Source organism: Antennarius striatus, chromosome 1 (genome assembly GCF_040054535.1).
Source record: "Antennarius striatus isolate MH-2024 chromosome 1, ASM4005453v1, whole genome shotgun sequence".
Taxonomy (NCBI): domain Eukaryota; kingdom Metazoa; phylum Chordata; class Actinopteri; order Lophiiformes; family Antennariidae; genus Antennarius; species Antennarius striatus.
This window is the reverse complement of record NC_090776.1, coordinates 14,819,564-14,835,031: the sequence shown is the minus strand read 5'-3', so window position 1 is coordinate 14,835,031 and position 15,468 is coordinate 14,819,564.

Sequence of the window (15,468 nt, the reverse complement as noted above, 5' to 3'; positions counted from 1 at the left end):
TGGGGGACTGTTTGTCTTCTATGATGACCAGCAGCACGGGGGCGCCACAGGGGACCGTGCTCTCCCCCATTCTCTTCACCCTCTACACATCGGACTTCAAGTACAACTCGGACACATGCCACATACAGAAGTACTCCGATGACACTGCAATTGTGGCTTGTATCCGAGAGGGTGATGGGGGAAGTACAGGGCATTGGTGGCTGACTTCGTGGAGTGGTGCCAACACAACCAGCTCCAGATCAACATCTCCAAAACAAAGGAGATGGTGCTGGATTTCCGGTGGGCACCTCCCTCTTCACAGCCAGTGATCATCGAGGGCAGTGAGGTGGAGGTGGTAGGTAACTATAAGTACCTGGGACTTCAGCTAGACAGCAAACTGGACTGGTCACTCAACTCGGACTGTGTGTACAAGAAGGGTCAGAGTAGGATGTACTTCCTGAGGAAGCTGGCCTCCTTCAACATCTGTCCTAAGCTCCTTCTCATGTTCTAACAGTCCATAGTCTCCAGTGTGCTGTCATACACCATGGTGTGTTGGGGTGGTGGGGCCAGGAAAAGAGACATGAACCGTCTTAACAGACTCATCCAAAGAGCGGGCTCAGTGGTCGGTATGAGCTTGGACTCTATGCAGACACTTCTGCAGAGCAGGACCATGTATAAAGTTAAGGCTACCGTGAACAACACCAGCCAACCCCTGCACACCACCTTCTCCCAGCAGAGAAGCACCTTCAGCGGCAGACTGCTGACACAGCCTCCACAGAGAGGCTGAGGTCCTCCTTCGTGCCCCGTGCCATCAGGGGGTACAATGACTCTCTCAGGAGGAGCGGGGGAAAGATGGCGAGGTCAGCACGCGGTTGAATGGATTTTATTTAATTTTATATTATAATTTATAGTGTTTATATTTTATAGTTTAGTACATGTCCTGTTAATGCTGCATGTGTCTGTTATTGTAGTGTAGGTCTTGTGGTATGTCCTGTGATGTCAGTGTTTCTTTTTCTCCTGGTGTTTATCCAGTATTTTCATTATGTAATGTCTGAGTAGTGGATATGTGCAATATCCTCCGGTATTAATAAAGTATCTATGTATCATTGCTTGCCACAAAGTAAGAGGGTGGCAGGAAATACGAGCCTCTCCTCTGAGAAATAACACAAAGACCTTGAAGTCACTGGTTTCATCCTGGATGGTTACAACTATACGGTTCTACTGTGAGCTACCGATCAGGTAGTTTGGCTGCTATCCTTTGATTCCTCATGCAGTCATTAAGAACTTGTAGTCCTTGTACATGAGGCTTAGCTGATTCAATGCTGCTGAGAAAGTCTGCAAATTCACAAAGACCTCGATTGTCCTTTGGACCAACTTTTGGCCATGCATGGATCTTGTCCCTGCATGATTTACCGATTAGGAATGGGTCGCCAAATCTGTCTTCCAGTACAGTCTAGGCGGTAAGGTAAGTGGACTCTGTACCAACCAGAAAATGCCCTTCAATAGCTTTCTTGTCAGCACCGCTGACATACTTATTTTTAGGAAAAACAGCTTTTCTTGAACTGGCAGGTTCTTCCTATCAATCAGAATGGAGAACAAAAGCTTCCAATCATTACACTTAAGAGGATCTCCTGTGACGACCGCAGGCTCTGTGATTGGAATGTGATTCGCTGTAATGGCTTCAGCTAAGGTTCTCACAAGATCATTGGAAGTGTTGTGAGATGTAGTTACGTGAGTGGGAGGAGTGTGTGTGAAAGCAGCTTGTTGCACAGGAAGCGATAGAGTGGGCATGGATGCATAGGAAGTGTGGCTGATTGTGGCACAGACACTGAAGTGTAAACAGGTGAATGTGAGGTTGAGCTATTAGTAACTATAGCTTGATATGGATGTGGGACTTGGGCTTGACTTGTTGTATTGGGGTCAGATTGATGTGCCGGAAGCGCATGAGGAAGCACTGATCGTTCGTGTGGAGAAGATAACGACTGATGATCTTCTTCATCATCACTATGAACACTTGCGGAGTAAACCTTTAGCTTGGCTTTTGCTGTGTTGAGCTTTTTGATCGTTCAACTTCTCTCCTGTTCTTCTTTAGCTTTATTTTTCTGTCAGCACTTTCTGTAATGAATAGAGCTCTTTTCTTGGTGTTATCAGCTTCATCTTGACTCCTTTTCCTGATAGCTTCAGCTTCCCTTTCAGCGTTTTGTCTGGCAATCTCTGCTTCATTTTTAGCTGTCAGGAATTTCCTCTTTATGCTACAGACTTTGGATTTTTTATTCCTGCTCACTCTGTTCTTTCATGATTTTGAGAACTTCCTTTGAAGCAGCTACTTCTGCTGCGGCTTGTCTTGCATTTTGTGAGGCACTTAAAGACTGTTTTGACCATCTGGTGTTTAAAGAGAAGGAAACGTTGGAGGTTGTAGTTTCAAAGACTGATTCATTGTTTGACCAAAGTGTAATTTCAAAGTTACTGTCCCTTAGGAACTGCTGAGCCTTTTTAGTAGCAGTCTTGCTAAGTGCTTGACATGTATCATTCATTCTACGTACTTCTGAGTCTGGATGCTCTAGATTTAACATGTTTCTAGTTTTCAGATAAATAGCATCACTCTCCACTTGGGCTGTATTTATTCTGCTCATGATTACAATTAGTTCAGAGTCATCATCATACTTGATGGATTTTTTTCACTCCATTTAAATTATGCTTCCATCTCTCATATGCCCTTTTGAAGTTTGCTTTCAGATCCTTCAACCTGGTATCTACAAGAGCCTGTCCCTTTCCAGTAAGTGTCCGCATGTGTTCACTTCTAGGCTGTGTAGAATCTGTCTTAGCTAGAGGTGTTGAGTCTAGTAGTGTGGTAGGTATGGCTTGTTTACTATCGTCTACCTTGTGTGTCTCAACCTGAGATGGTGTTTCACTTGCTGTTGCCTTAACTTGCTTGATGTAATCATGGTTCTCTTGTGAGACACATGCATGTTCTATTTCACCCTTGTGTGACATTTTGACTTGAGTAATATTGTTGAAATGTAAATAAAAACAACCCTTTCTTTAGTGTAAATATAACTTCCCACTGTGTGGAAATAAATCTATTAAATGTCTCTATGAAATAAAATGTAAACCAAAAATTAAGCAGGTAGGCTAATATTAATTCAGTATATGACGTGTTAGCCTAATCATGACATTTGTCAACAAATGTCTCTTATGTAATGAAAAACTAAAATGAAAAATGTACAATAAATTCTTGTGGAATATAATCATGAAATTGTAAATATCCCTTTAGGATTGGGTTTTCAACTTTAAATGTACAGTAATGAAATATGAGTATGAAAATGTACATCCTTTTCAACTTAAACTTATAAAGCTAAACAAATACAGCTTCAGAGTAACCTCAATGAAAACAAATACAATCAAGTAATGTACTCCAATATGACAAATCACATCAACTTATCATGTAATTATTGCACACTCATTTACAATGCAAATGTAGACAATATGATAACTTAATATTTGCGACTTGTAGTCAGTCAGTCAACTTGATGAATGATGTTTGCCTGTGCAGTCCACTGTAGGGAAAATTTTGCTGATTCTTTAAGATGAGTGAGGTGGAATCCTGTCGCGATGGAAAGCTCAATGGCTGCTCTGAACTCATGCTTCTTTGGAGCCCTTTTCTTCATCCTGCGCACTTTTTAGTCTTGACCACACTGCTCCGTTAGCCTTCCTAGAGTTTATGTTCACCGTACGACACACATCAGCCTCTACAGACAACAATTCCTCTACCCGGCGTCCTCAGGCAACACGATTCAGTCTTCACTTGAAGTCTTTACCTTTTTCACGGTGTAGTGAAACATGTGAGGGCTCCAGTGCTTTATACAGATGGTGTTATACTTTATTGATGGCTTCAATATCTAACATGGCTAGCTTAACGTCGCACCTTTAAATGCCACCACCACCACCACCGTAGAACTACAAAACAGACACGAAACAACAGACACAAAATAAACTTGAAACACAGTACAGAAATGACACAAAAGTTGAAATAAAAGTTATACTATAATGCAATGCATTTTATCATGTGATGCAAACATGTCTTGCGATTCATGCATTTCATGTGGCACTGTGTCTTATTTTGAAAAATTCCTTTGAAGAGTGGCAAAAGCGACACAAACTGTATATAGTTATGTTAGAAGCCTATGGCAAACTTTTTGGAGTTCAAAATCAATTAGATGAGCATGTTTTTGGTTTTTATGTGTAATAAAATACAATTTTTCCATTTTCAAATTTGATGTGTGTGCCGATTTTGCCCCAATATGTCCATATAGTAAGTTATATGGAAATAATAACTATCTCTTCATATAGCTGAAGTTGTGCTGAAGATAAACTAAGTTTAGCGGAGTTGGGTGTTTCCACTCCTCATTGGCTGATAAGTTGTGAGAGCTCCCCCTGTGGTAGTCTGGTGGTGGTGTGGTGAATAACTGGAGAGTGGAGACACCTCCTCAGTAGGTAATGACCGCGGCAGAGAGGTACGTGTCTGTAGCGGGTGGGATCAGTTTTCATTGTTGGGGGCTAGACAAGTAGCGGTGACAGTTGTGAGGTCTTGTATGACGTTGTACTTCACCGCGACTGTCTAAATTTAAGTTTTCTTTTCCCCTCAATAGAGAGTTTAATGAGGATTTTGATCACCATAAGCACATGTTGTGTGTTGCCAGGTATGTAGCCATCCACCACCAGGTATTAGCAAAGTTAGTAGGGAAATCTTTTTACTTTCATTTTGTTTATTGATAATGACTCCTCAGTCAATTCATTTTATGTTAACTTTGAGTCGCTAATGACCGCGGCTGAGAGAGAGTTTAATGAGGATTTTGATCGTCATACGCACATGTTGTGTGTTGCCAGATATCTACCGCTGCGCACATGAATAAATGGATGGAGATTGATATCGCACCGGTGGACTCATCATTCCAAGGGAAATTTAAAAAAAAACAACACAACGCAAAGTACTAACCGCTACACAAGCATGGGTTTGTTAAATAATTTTTAATGTGGTATACAGAGACAAATATCAAAGGTACCAAAAAACGGCCAAAATAGGTGTAATGGGAATTTCACCTGTGTGGATTTGAAGAGCATAGAGAGGCCTGTTGTCAGGCGACTCTGCTCAGTTAAGTTGTTTTGGTCCATTCCAGTGTGCAAGGTCGCCTTATAAAGATGTTTTTCTCGGGGTATGTGAATGCCTCCTACACTGTCTTCCCAGGTGTAGCGAGGGCTTCCCCACACTGCCTGAGAAACCCCGTCTTTCTCAGACAGTGTGGTGCGTAGTTTATTCCGGCGTATAAAAGCAGAGGGTTTCCGGCGCCATGTTAGAGTCAGCTGCGGGTTGCGTGCGGACGCGTACGGACGCCCACCGTGGTTGATGCTACTGTGCCTGGGTTGTAGGCTCTCCTTCCCATTGTGTCAAGGTAAGAGACTGAGCACATTTGGAATTCTTTAGCTCAACCAAAGAATTTGTGGGTACTGTCCAATGCTCTGTGGAGGGAATGAACGACACATTTGTTCTAGCATCATAGGGGGTCCTGGGACTCAAAAGTACATTACTATGCTCTGTGGGGAATGAAACTACAAGCTTACTCCAGCTGTTCTTTGTGGAGGATGTAGCTACCAGTTTATTCTAGCATCATAGTTGTCTATAATTTACTCTTTGCTGTTCATTATCTGCTGTTTGCTGCTCATTATTTGTTGTTTGTTTGGTTTATTTCCCGCAGAGCATAGAACATTCATTTATTATAGCATCATAGCAGTTTTCTGTCTGATTTATTGTGTGAGTTTTTCTGTGTACCTACCTCTGGCGGACCTGCAAAATTTTTCACAAAACAATAGGTCAGGAGTGTAGGAGTTAAAGTAAATAAAATGTAGATTATTGAAGAAACTTTCAGCTGATGGTGTTCTAAAACTAATTTCCTCTATGAGAGAAAAATAAAGGATTTCATTCATTCATTCAGTTCATTTTATTCTCTTATAACTGTTTCAGCTGAGATCATAACTGCCTCAGGATAAATTCTTGGACTTGAATAGTTCCATGTCAGTTCGATGTGTATGAATGAACCCAAAGGTTAAAATTTGCCCCTCCTCTATTGTTTTTACTATTTTATCAAGCCTCCAACAAAAACTTGATTTTCAAACAAAGACATCTACCATTCTTCCTTGGCACACTGAGGCTTTTCTCTTGTCTGCTACTCACTACATAGTATGTGGTTAGGCATAATAGATTATAGGGAATGTTATTCAGTATCTTGTTATATTGACAGCAGTGTTCAACATGTAGGCAAAAAGCCAAAAGTGTCAGGATAACAACAATGTCAATATCTTGTCATATTAGGAGGTCCTCTTCCTGAACAGAGCGCTACAATATTGTAATGAGACAGATGAACAATGGAATCTCTCATATCTCTTTCAAGGCTTGAGATGGCTTTAAGTGACTTAATGCTTTAATTATTTTTTCAGTCATAATAATATATTATCCAGGAAAGTAATGAAGCTCCATTGGTCCCTTCCACCCCCTGGGGCAACAGATGTTTAACAGCCCATATGGTGTCTTAATTTCTATCATGGTCTCCCTCTCTCTTTCTCTCTTTGAGTTCTCAAAATTTCTTGCTGTCCTGCATTTACACACGAAGAGGTAAGGAGTCCACTAAACCAAATTTCAGTCAAAATGAGGTTTATCAGTAGGGTGGACGGTCATTTCCACTGAGGAGTCATCTGAAAATACCTCAATTTTAACCTTCTGCCATTTTTTTTACACTAAAAGACAGGGGTCCAAACGTTTTCCTGTAAAGGCCACATAACTTTTCCCTTCTTTGATGGGGGGGGGGGGGTCAGTTTGTAACAGAAAAATTGTGACGATCGTAGGGGTGCCTAAATGTAAACATTATCTTCCAGAACCAAATATTAATGACCCTTTCCAGTTATTGTCTCATTTGGAAGAGTGGCATAGAAGTCAGTGAGACTGTCAGGCTTGAATGCGTCTTTCAGAACATCAGTTTTGTAACTTGGCCAACTCAAACTGATCAGAAGGCTGGGCTTCATCAATGTCATCAACAAAAGGGTTCTCGAAAAGACAGATTTCTTTTGCATTAGCATGTAGTTCACGGCATCACACACGGAACTCTGCCTTCAGCATTTCCAGTGCTTCCACACACCTTTCATCTGGGAACGGGATGCTGGGTTCTCTGCAGAGAGGTTTTGGGTAGCAGGAAGATGGATGAAGTTGTGCTTTTTCACTTGTTCCAAAACCAGCACTAGTTTCACGTCAAAAGCTTTTATGTGGAAATACATGTTGCAAATGAGTTTCCCCTGGCCTCATAGCTGCAAGTTAAGGCTGTTCAGCATTTCTGTCACATCTGTTAAAAATGCAAGGAGCCATTTCCATTGTGGAGGGGGGGCATTTTTCTGGTACTGTTCAGGGGCCGTGCCAAATGTTGAGGCGGGCCGCATCTGGCTAGCAGGCCTTACTTTGGGGACCATTGCAAAAAGGAGCCAATATGGATGTATCAGCCTGTTTCTTTCATACATTTATTATTGTTATTGTTACTGATATTGTTATTATTATTGTTGTGTTGTTAATCTATACATGGTTTATCTATTGCTTCGTCTGTCCGCTCCTGGAAGAGGGACCCCTCCTCTGTAGTCTTCCCGAGGTTTCTGCCATCCATTTTTTTCCCTGTTAAAAGGGTTTTGAGCGGAGTTGTTCCTCAACCGATGTGAGGGTTGTACTGCTCGCAGTACACAAAGGTCAGAGGGATATCATCCATGTGCAGATTGTAAAGCCCAAAGACATTTTCTGTGAATCTGGGCTATAAAAAATATCTAAACTTGAAACTTGAATGTAGGTGGTTTAAGGACTTTTTGCGTAAATCTCAGACACATTCTTGGACAGTTTTCAGGCAACTGGATTAAGAAGAAGAGATCAGGACACATTGAAAGCATCTCCTTGTTTGCAAAGAAGGTCTGCTGTATGACAAGTATCTGTGAGTGGGCCATCCAACTCCTACACTGAACCTGACCTGGATTGGAAAATGGGAGATCTGCCACTTGAAGCAAAGTTTTTTAAAGCTTCTTTATTCCGTGGGTTCTTGTTATTGAGGTAAAGTAGGAGACTTAGCCAATCGTCATAAGTTTAAAAAGTTTATTCCTGACAACAAGTCTAATACAGATATCCGGGCTCTACCACAGTCCCTGACTGCCGGTGCTACACAGGTCTTACATCAGACACAGCTGAAGAAGAGCAAATTCTATTTTTGCCCGGTCAAATTTAAACAATTCAGATTAAGAATATGCATGAGGGGATGTGGTGTCTTCTGGACCAATCCGATCGTGACAGGTTTCCGGCCGCATCTTCTCGACATAGTTTCCGTCTCCGGTCTCATCCTGTAAACAATCCTGCCTACATCCTTATCACCCCATAAGTGTGAAGACCTCCATAAATGGAACTGTTACCTTGGATGTGTGTGTGTGTGTGTGTGTGTGTGTGTGTGTGTGTGTGTGTGTGTGTGTGTGTGTGTGTGTGTGTGTGTGTGTGTGTGTGTGTGTGTGTGTGATCAAATGTGTACAGACTTCAAGGGTGAGAAAAGAGGGTGAGAAAAGATTAGATGAGTTCTGTGAGTTCTGTGTGTACTGGGATAGGGTTCATCTGTCTGAGAGTGAGAGTGTGATTAAAGAGTGTGATTAAAGTTGACTACTGTGAAGCTAGCAAAAATAGCAAATAGCATTAGCAAATAACAAGTGTATAATGTCTAAATCTCTTCATTCCTCCTCTTGGCCTCGAAAGAGGCCACAACAAAAACATCAAAAATGCCCTGAGCAACCGCAAGTGATCAAAACCTAAAAATCAAAGTAAAAAAGAAATCAACAACCAAATACCCCTTTATTCAACCAAAGCTACCGTAATTCAAACCCTTCTCGTTGTTCTGCAGCAGGAATCTGGAGGTATTGACCCTTGGGATCCCCCAAGGCCTTGGCGATGAGACACTCTAACAAATTCCTAATACAGGGAATACAACAACATCCACATATCATCAACAGGGCGGTAAACACTGCAACAGAGATAAACAGGTGTCAGGTGTCTCTCATGCCAATAAGAGATAATCCACATACTGAACTAACACACAACCTTCAGGCAACTCCATGTCAGACAACATTGTTTTCAAAGCCTGACTGAAGATTCCAGGGCTGTTCTTAAATCCTTGTGAGAGTCTACTGTAGTGTATTGTAACTTGACTCCTTGATACCAAAATGCAAAGTATTTTCTGGAATCTGGATGTAGAGGTAAGCAAAAGAAATGCATTTGCCAAATCCACAACTGTGAACCATTCGAATTTAGACGAGAGTGATATCAATACCCTATGTGGATCAGGTACAGGTAGAACTGGAGTTATCGTTACATCATTTATGGCTCTCAAATCATGTGCCATTCGATAACTTACTCCGTCTGCTTTTTGAACTGGTCTCAATGGGGTTGACCAAGGTGAGTCTGATTCTTCCAGAACACCAGCATCCCACAGTCTACTTAGTGTACTCTCCATCCCCTCGTTTAGGTACTGTTTTCTGCAAACAACTTGTGCATCAAAAATGTTTAGTACAACATCAGGGTTATCTTTACAATGTCCTACATCAAATGGACCTGTAGATCATATCCCTTCGGGGATATAATCTAACATTACCTGACTACCCTCATGATCTGTTAAGACTCTGCCATGTTCGCATGAAATAAGGTGATGTTGCAATGTCACTGTATCAGTCATGAAACCTAAAATTCTGTATGATTTAGTTGATGGTGAGAATTGAACTTGTGGAATTTGTGAATCCTGCCAATCAGTAAGGCTAACTCAGCATTTGACCATGGGTCCCAGTTCCCTCGGCTCATGCCCTGAAGACACCACCAATGAAATGTGGGGAACTGATGTGCTTCCCATTTCAAACAACATGTTCTGTTCTGGTGTCAAAATCATATGTGCCGCAACACCTTCAGTTGAGATGTAAATGTACTCGGAATGTAACTGCCAACTATCATCTATGTGTGATCTGAACCTATCTTCATATGTTTCATCGTGGTCCCTATCATAAAACAGTGTGCAATGTAGTGGATCGATGGGAGGCAGTTAGGGTGCACAGGACTGAATCCAAGGCTTCCACATGGCATACACGTAACACACGCCAGGGTCAGCGGAGGGTTTCTCTGGTTGAACCTCTGCCCATTGTGATGATTATGGATTACATGTAGCCACAAGGTGTCAGTGTTCAGTGAGACAGGCTGTACCTATTCCATATATGGAGTGACAAACAGGAAGTTCAACAGACAGTAGTGCATGGTCATGGTCAAGGTATGTTTGACTATTGGATTTAAATAAATAAGGCTTTGGAATCAAAGCACGTGCCATCCTTGGACTGACAAACAAAACATGGTACCAGGAGTGAAAACTCAACTTTGAGCAAAGGAGGTACTGCAACAAGCGACATGGATATCCTGGATAAACCAGAGCGTTTGAAGCTGACTGGGAATGTCGACAGCAACTGGCGGGCCTTCAAACAACAATTCCAGCTGTACATCGCTGCTATGGGACTGGAAGAAAAGTCTGGTGCGAGGAAGGTAGCCTTACTGCTCACAATGGCAGGCCCACAAGCTATTGAAGTGTACAATACTTTCGTCTTTGCCAATAAATTGGATAAAGTGCTTGAAATGTTTGATGCGCATTGCTCTCCTAGGAAGAATGAGACGTACGAGAGATATGTATTTCGTTATCAAGTGCAGCAACAGCGTGAGCCTTTTGACAGTTTCCTCACTGATCTGCCGCTAAAAGCACAGACTTGTAACTTTGATACTCTGAGTGACTCCATGATACGGGAACAGATTGTGTTTGGTGTGGAGGATCACAAACTCAGGGAGAGGCTACTGAGGGAAACGGAGCTGACATTAGATGGAGCCATAAAGATCTCTCATGCAAGTGAGCTGTCCCAAATGCATGTAAAGACATTCAGCAAGATGGGGACATATGGAACAGCAAATGTGAGTGACAGCGCTGTGTGCGTAATATCAAGAGGAGGAAAAAGATGTACGCAGATGCGTCCTGCACAGCAGCGAGTGAGCGAATCTACATTCCAATGCAAGCGGTGTGGTTCACAGCACAGACCAAGACAGTGTCCAGCCTTTGGTAAGCAATGTTCTAATTGCCAAGGCAAGAACCACTTTGATAAAGAGTGTTTCTCAAAAGGAAAAGGGAGAAAGAAAGTTAAATCTGTACATGTGGTGGATGATGCTGATCTGAGTGATCTGAGTGACACATTTTTTGTTGGCATGGTGAACTGTGATGATGAACCTGTGAAAGAGGTTAATGCTGTTAAGCAAGATAAATGGACAGCACCACTGCAGATAAATGGAACTTTGGTCACCATGAAGCTTGACACTGGTGCAAAGGCAAATTTGATCAGCCTGTCAGATATCAAACAAATGAAGGAAAAGCCAAAAATACGGAGAAAGACACTTGCACTGAAAGACTATAATGGAAAAGGAATTGACAGTCTGGGCACATGCAAACTCAAAGTAACTGTCAAGGGAAAAGTGCACCACCTGCTGTTCTCTGTTGTGGCTGAGGAACGTGATTCACTATTGGGTGATAAATCCTGTGAAGATATGCGGCTGGTGAAAAGAGTATACTGCTGTCAGTGCACTAAATGACTCTGTGGACAGCATTGTACAGAACTTTGCAGACGTCTTCAGGGGTTTTGGAGAATTGCAATTGCCATGGGAGTAATCAGAAAGATTGAGGAACCAACAGATTAGGTCAACTCCATGGTGTGTGTAAAGAAGAAAAATGGAGAACTGAGATTATGTATGGATCCAAAAGATCTCAATGAGAACATTAAGCAGGAGTACTATCAAATTCCAAAATGTGAGGAGATCACCAGGGAAATGGCAGGAGCAAGGTACTTTTCAAAACTAGATGCATCTCAAGGCTTCTGGCAAATAAAACTGGATGAGTGCAGCACCAAATACTTTACCTTGAATACGCCTTTCGGGAGATATTGCTTCCTAAAACTGCCATTTGGAATAATCTCTGCCTCCGAAATCTTCCACAGAGCAGTAGAACACATTATTGAAGGACTGGAAGGTGTAAGGGCCTATGTCGATGACATCTGTATTTGGGGGTCCACAATCCAACAGCATAATGAGCGGCTGACAAGAGTGATGGAAGGGTGCAAAAGTATGGACTAAAGCTCAACCAAAAGAAGTGTCAGTTTGGAGCTCAAGGAATTGTCTTCCTGGGAGACAAGCTCTCTGCACGAGGTGTTGAGCCTGATCAAGAAAAAACAAGTGCCATACAAAGCATGCCAAGGCCCACAGATAAGTCAGGTGTGTTGCGCATAATGGGGGTGCTGAATTTCATTAGCAAATTCATTCCCAATCTATCAGTAAAAACCTGCATCCGTGAGCTGCTGCATAAGGACAATCAGTTTAACTGAACTGCCAAACATGAGAGAGAGTGGGAAAATCTCAAAAAGACACCAACCACTGCACCTGTATTGACATTCTTTGACCCAACCAAGAAGACCAAGGTGTCAACAGATGCATCCAAAGATGGAATTGAAGGTGTTCTCCTGCAGGCTGAAGGTGAACACTGGAAACCAGTGGCTTATGCATCCAGAACTATGACTGAAACTGAATGCAGATATGCTCAAATAGAAAAAGAGTGCCTTGGTTTGGTGTTTGGCCTAGAAACGTTTCACAGTTACATGTATGGCCTACCAACCTTCACTGTGGAAACAGGTCACCGTCCATTAGTAGCCATCATTAAGAAGAACCTGAATGACATGTCACCGAGAGTACAACAGATGAAGATGTGAAATGCCATGTCAACATGGTATATTCTACACCGCCTGTGTCAGACAAAAAATCTATCCAAATTGCTGTGGAAACCGAAAAAGACACAGAGCTGCAGCATGCCATGGGAAATATGCAGAATGGATGGCCTTTAGGATCCTGCCCACTGTTCTACCACATCAGAGGTGAGCTGAGTGTTGTGGATGGACGGCTGTTAAACAAAACAGAATTGCCATTCCACACAAACTAAGAAAGGATCTGTGACAGAGAATCCATGAAGGTCATCTTGGTGTCGAGAAATGTAAAAGAAGGGCAAGAGACACAGTCTACTGGCCTGGAATTAACAAGGACATTGAGAAAATGATAAGCAGATGTGAAACATGCCAGAAGCATAGGAACAAGCAAACCAAAGAGCCTATGGTGCTATCTGATGGACCAACAGCACCATGACAAAAAATTGGAATGGACTTGTTTCATCTGAAAGGGAAAGACTATCTCGTGGTCATTGACTACAACTCAAACTTCCCTGAAATGGCATTCCTCTCAAACACATCATCATCTTGTGTCATAACACATGTAAAATCCATCTTTGCCAGACAAGGCATCGCTAATACTGTCCAGAGCGACAATGGTCCATGTTTCAGTAGCAAAGAGTGGCAGAGATTCGCAGAACAGTATGACTTCAAACACGTGACTTCTAGCCCTCTGTATCCACAGTCAAATGGGAAAGCTGAAAAGGAAGTCCACATTCTAAAGCAACTGCTGAAGAAAGCTGCTGATAGTGACTCTGACCCTTACTTGGCTTTACTCAGCTACAGAGCAACACCACTTCAATGTGGATGTCACCTGCTGAGCTGCTGATGAACAGAAAGTTGCATACTACACTGCCATGCATCTCAAAGCAAAAGAAACATCTGAAACTGGAGCACAAAGTACTACACCAGAAGATTAAGCAGAAGTCATTCTATGACAAGACAGCAAGACAGCTTCCACCACTGTCAAGCAATGACACTGTCAGAATTGAAGAGCCTGGTGGATGGAAAACAGAAGCCACTGTTCTTCAAGAAGTAGCTCCAATATTGTTCACTGTGTGGACAGAGGAAGGACAGATCTTCAGACTCAATCGTCTCAGTCTTCTCAAAACAGCAGATACTGTTGAAGAGCTCAATGAGACTCAAACTGAGTCTGAGTCTATCCCTCCACCTGTCACAGATTCACAAACACCACATGCACATCACACACAAGAGACACACAGAAGAGACACTCCATCTACTCCTGTGCTCAGAAGATCCACAAGAGAAAGCCAAAACCCTGACAGACTAATGTTGTGATTGAAAATTTTTTTTTTTTAAAAAGGAAAGAATGTTAGTGCAGAATAGGAAAGTCAGATTATTGACAAAAGGAAATGTTTTTGCTGACTACCTCATGCTAAGTGTACTAATGTTGAACTCTAATGCATTGACTACTTATGATGTGCTTAGATAACATTCTTTGATTTTTCACAGAAAGGGGGGCGTGATGATTATGGATTAAATGTAGCCACAAGGTGTCAGTGTTCAGTGAGACAGGCTGTACTTATTCCATATAAGGAGTGACAAACAGGAAGTTCAACAGACAGTAGTGCATGGTCATGGTCAAGGCATGTTTGACTATTGGATTTAAATAAATAAGGCTTTGAAATCAAAGCACGTGCCATCCTTGGACTGACAAACAAAACACCCGGTAGATGTCAGCAGTGGGTGAGGTTGGAACTGGTTGCATCAGCCATTGTCCATTGTGTCCAGCTTCACTGCAAAAAACTTGAGTACCATCTGGGAACCGGACAGTCATACCTTGTGGTCCACACAAAATGGTAGCGCTTGTGGCAATTAGCAAGTCTCTGCCTATCAGATTAACAGGTGTTTTTGGAGACGCAATGAACCTGTGTCTTAAACAATGTCCCACTAACACAGTAGGTAATGGTTGGTAAAAGGCAGAACTTGTAGTTTCCCCGAGAAGCCAATCAATGATATGCTGTCTGATGTTAACATTGACTGCAGTACAGGTGTATTGTAAGTGGAATATGTGGCTCCAGTGTCTACCAGGCTGCTGACAGCCTTACCGCACACAGTCATAGGAAGCATTGGTTCCGCCATTCCGTTGCTTCCAGGGCTGCCCAGGCATCCCTAGGCTGTCCAGTAGGGGTCCTCCTCTCCCTCTGTCACTGTTTCCCCAGTGTAATATTGGCCATATTGCTGTTGTCCAGTCAGTCCCCCCAGCCGCTGGTTGTTTGGTGCCCATGGATAGATGCCCCCTCTGCCACGTCCTGGAAATCCTCTGCCTCGAGGTGGTCGTGGACTGTACCATTGTGTTCTTAGTCGGGCCTGTGGGCAACTGCGACTCCAATGATTAAGATCACCACAGATGAAACATCCAGGCTGATTACCTGAGTATGATCCGCTGCCGCCATAGCTTTCACCTCTTCCTCGTCCTCCTTGGGCCCCAGACCAGCCGTCACAACCCTGCCACATAACACTGTCAGTGGAATTAGACTTATTTTTATCATTTGACTTGGATCTAGCCTCAGCTAAGTTTAATTTAAGTAATTGTGTCTGTTTGTGTTGGATGTCGGTGTTGCGGTCGGCCTC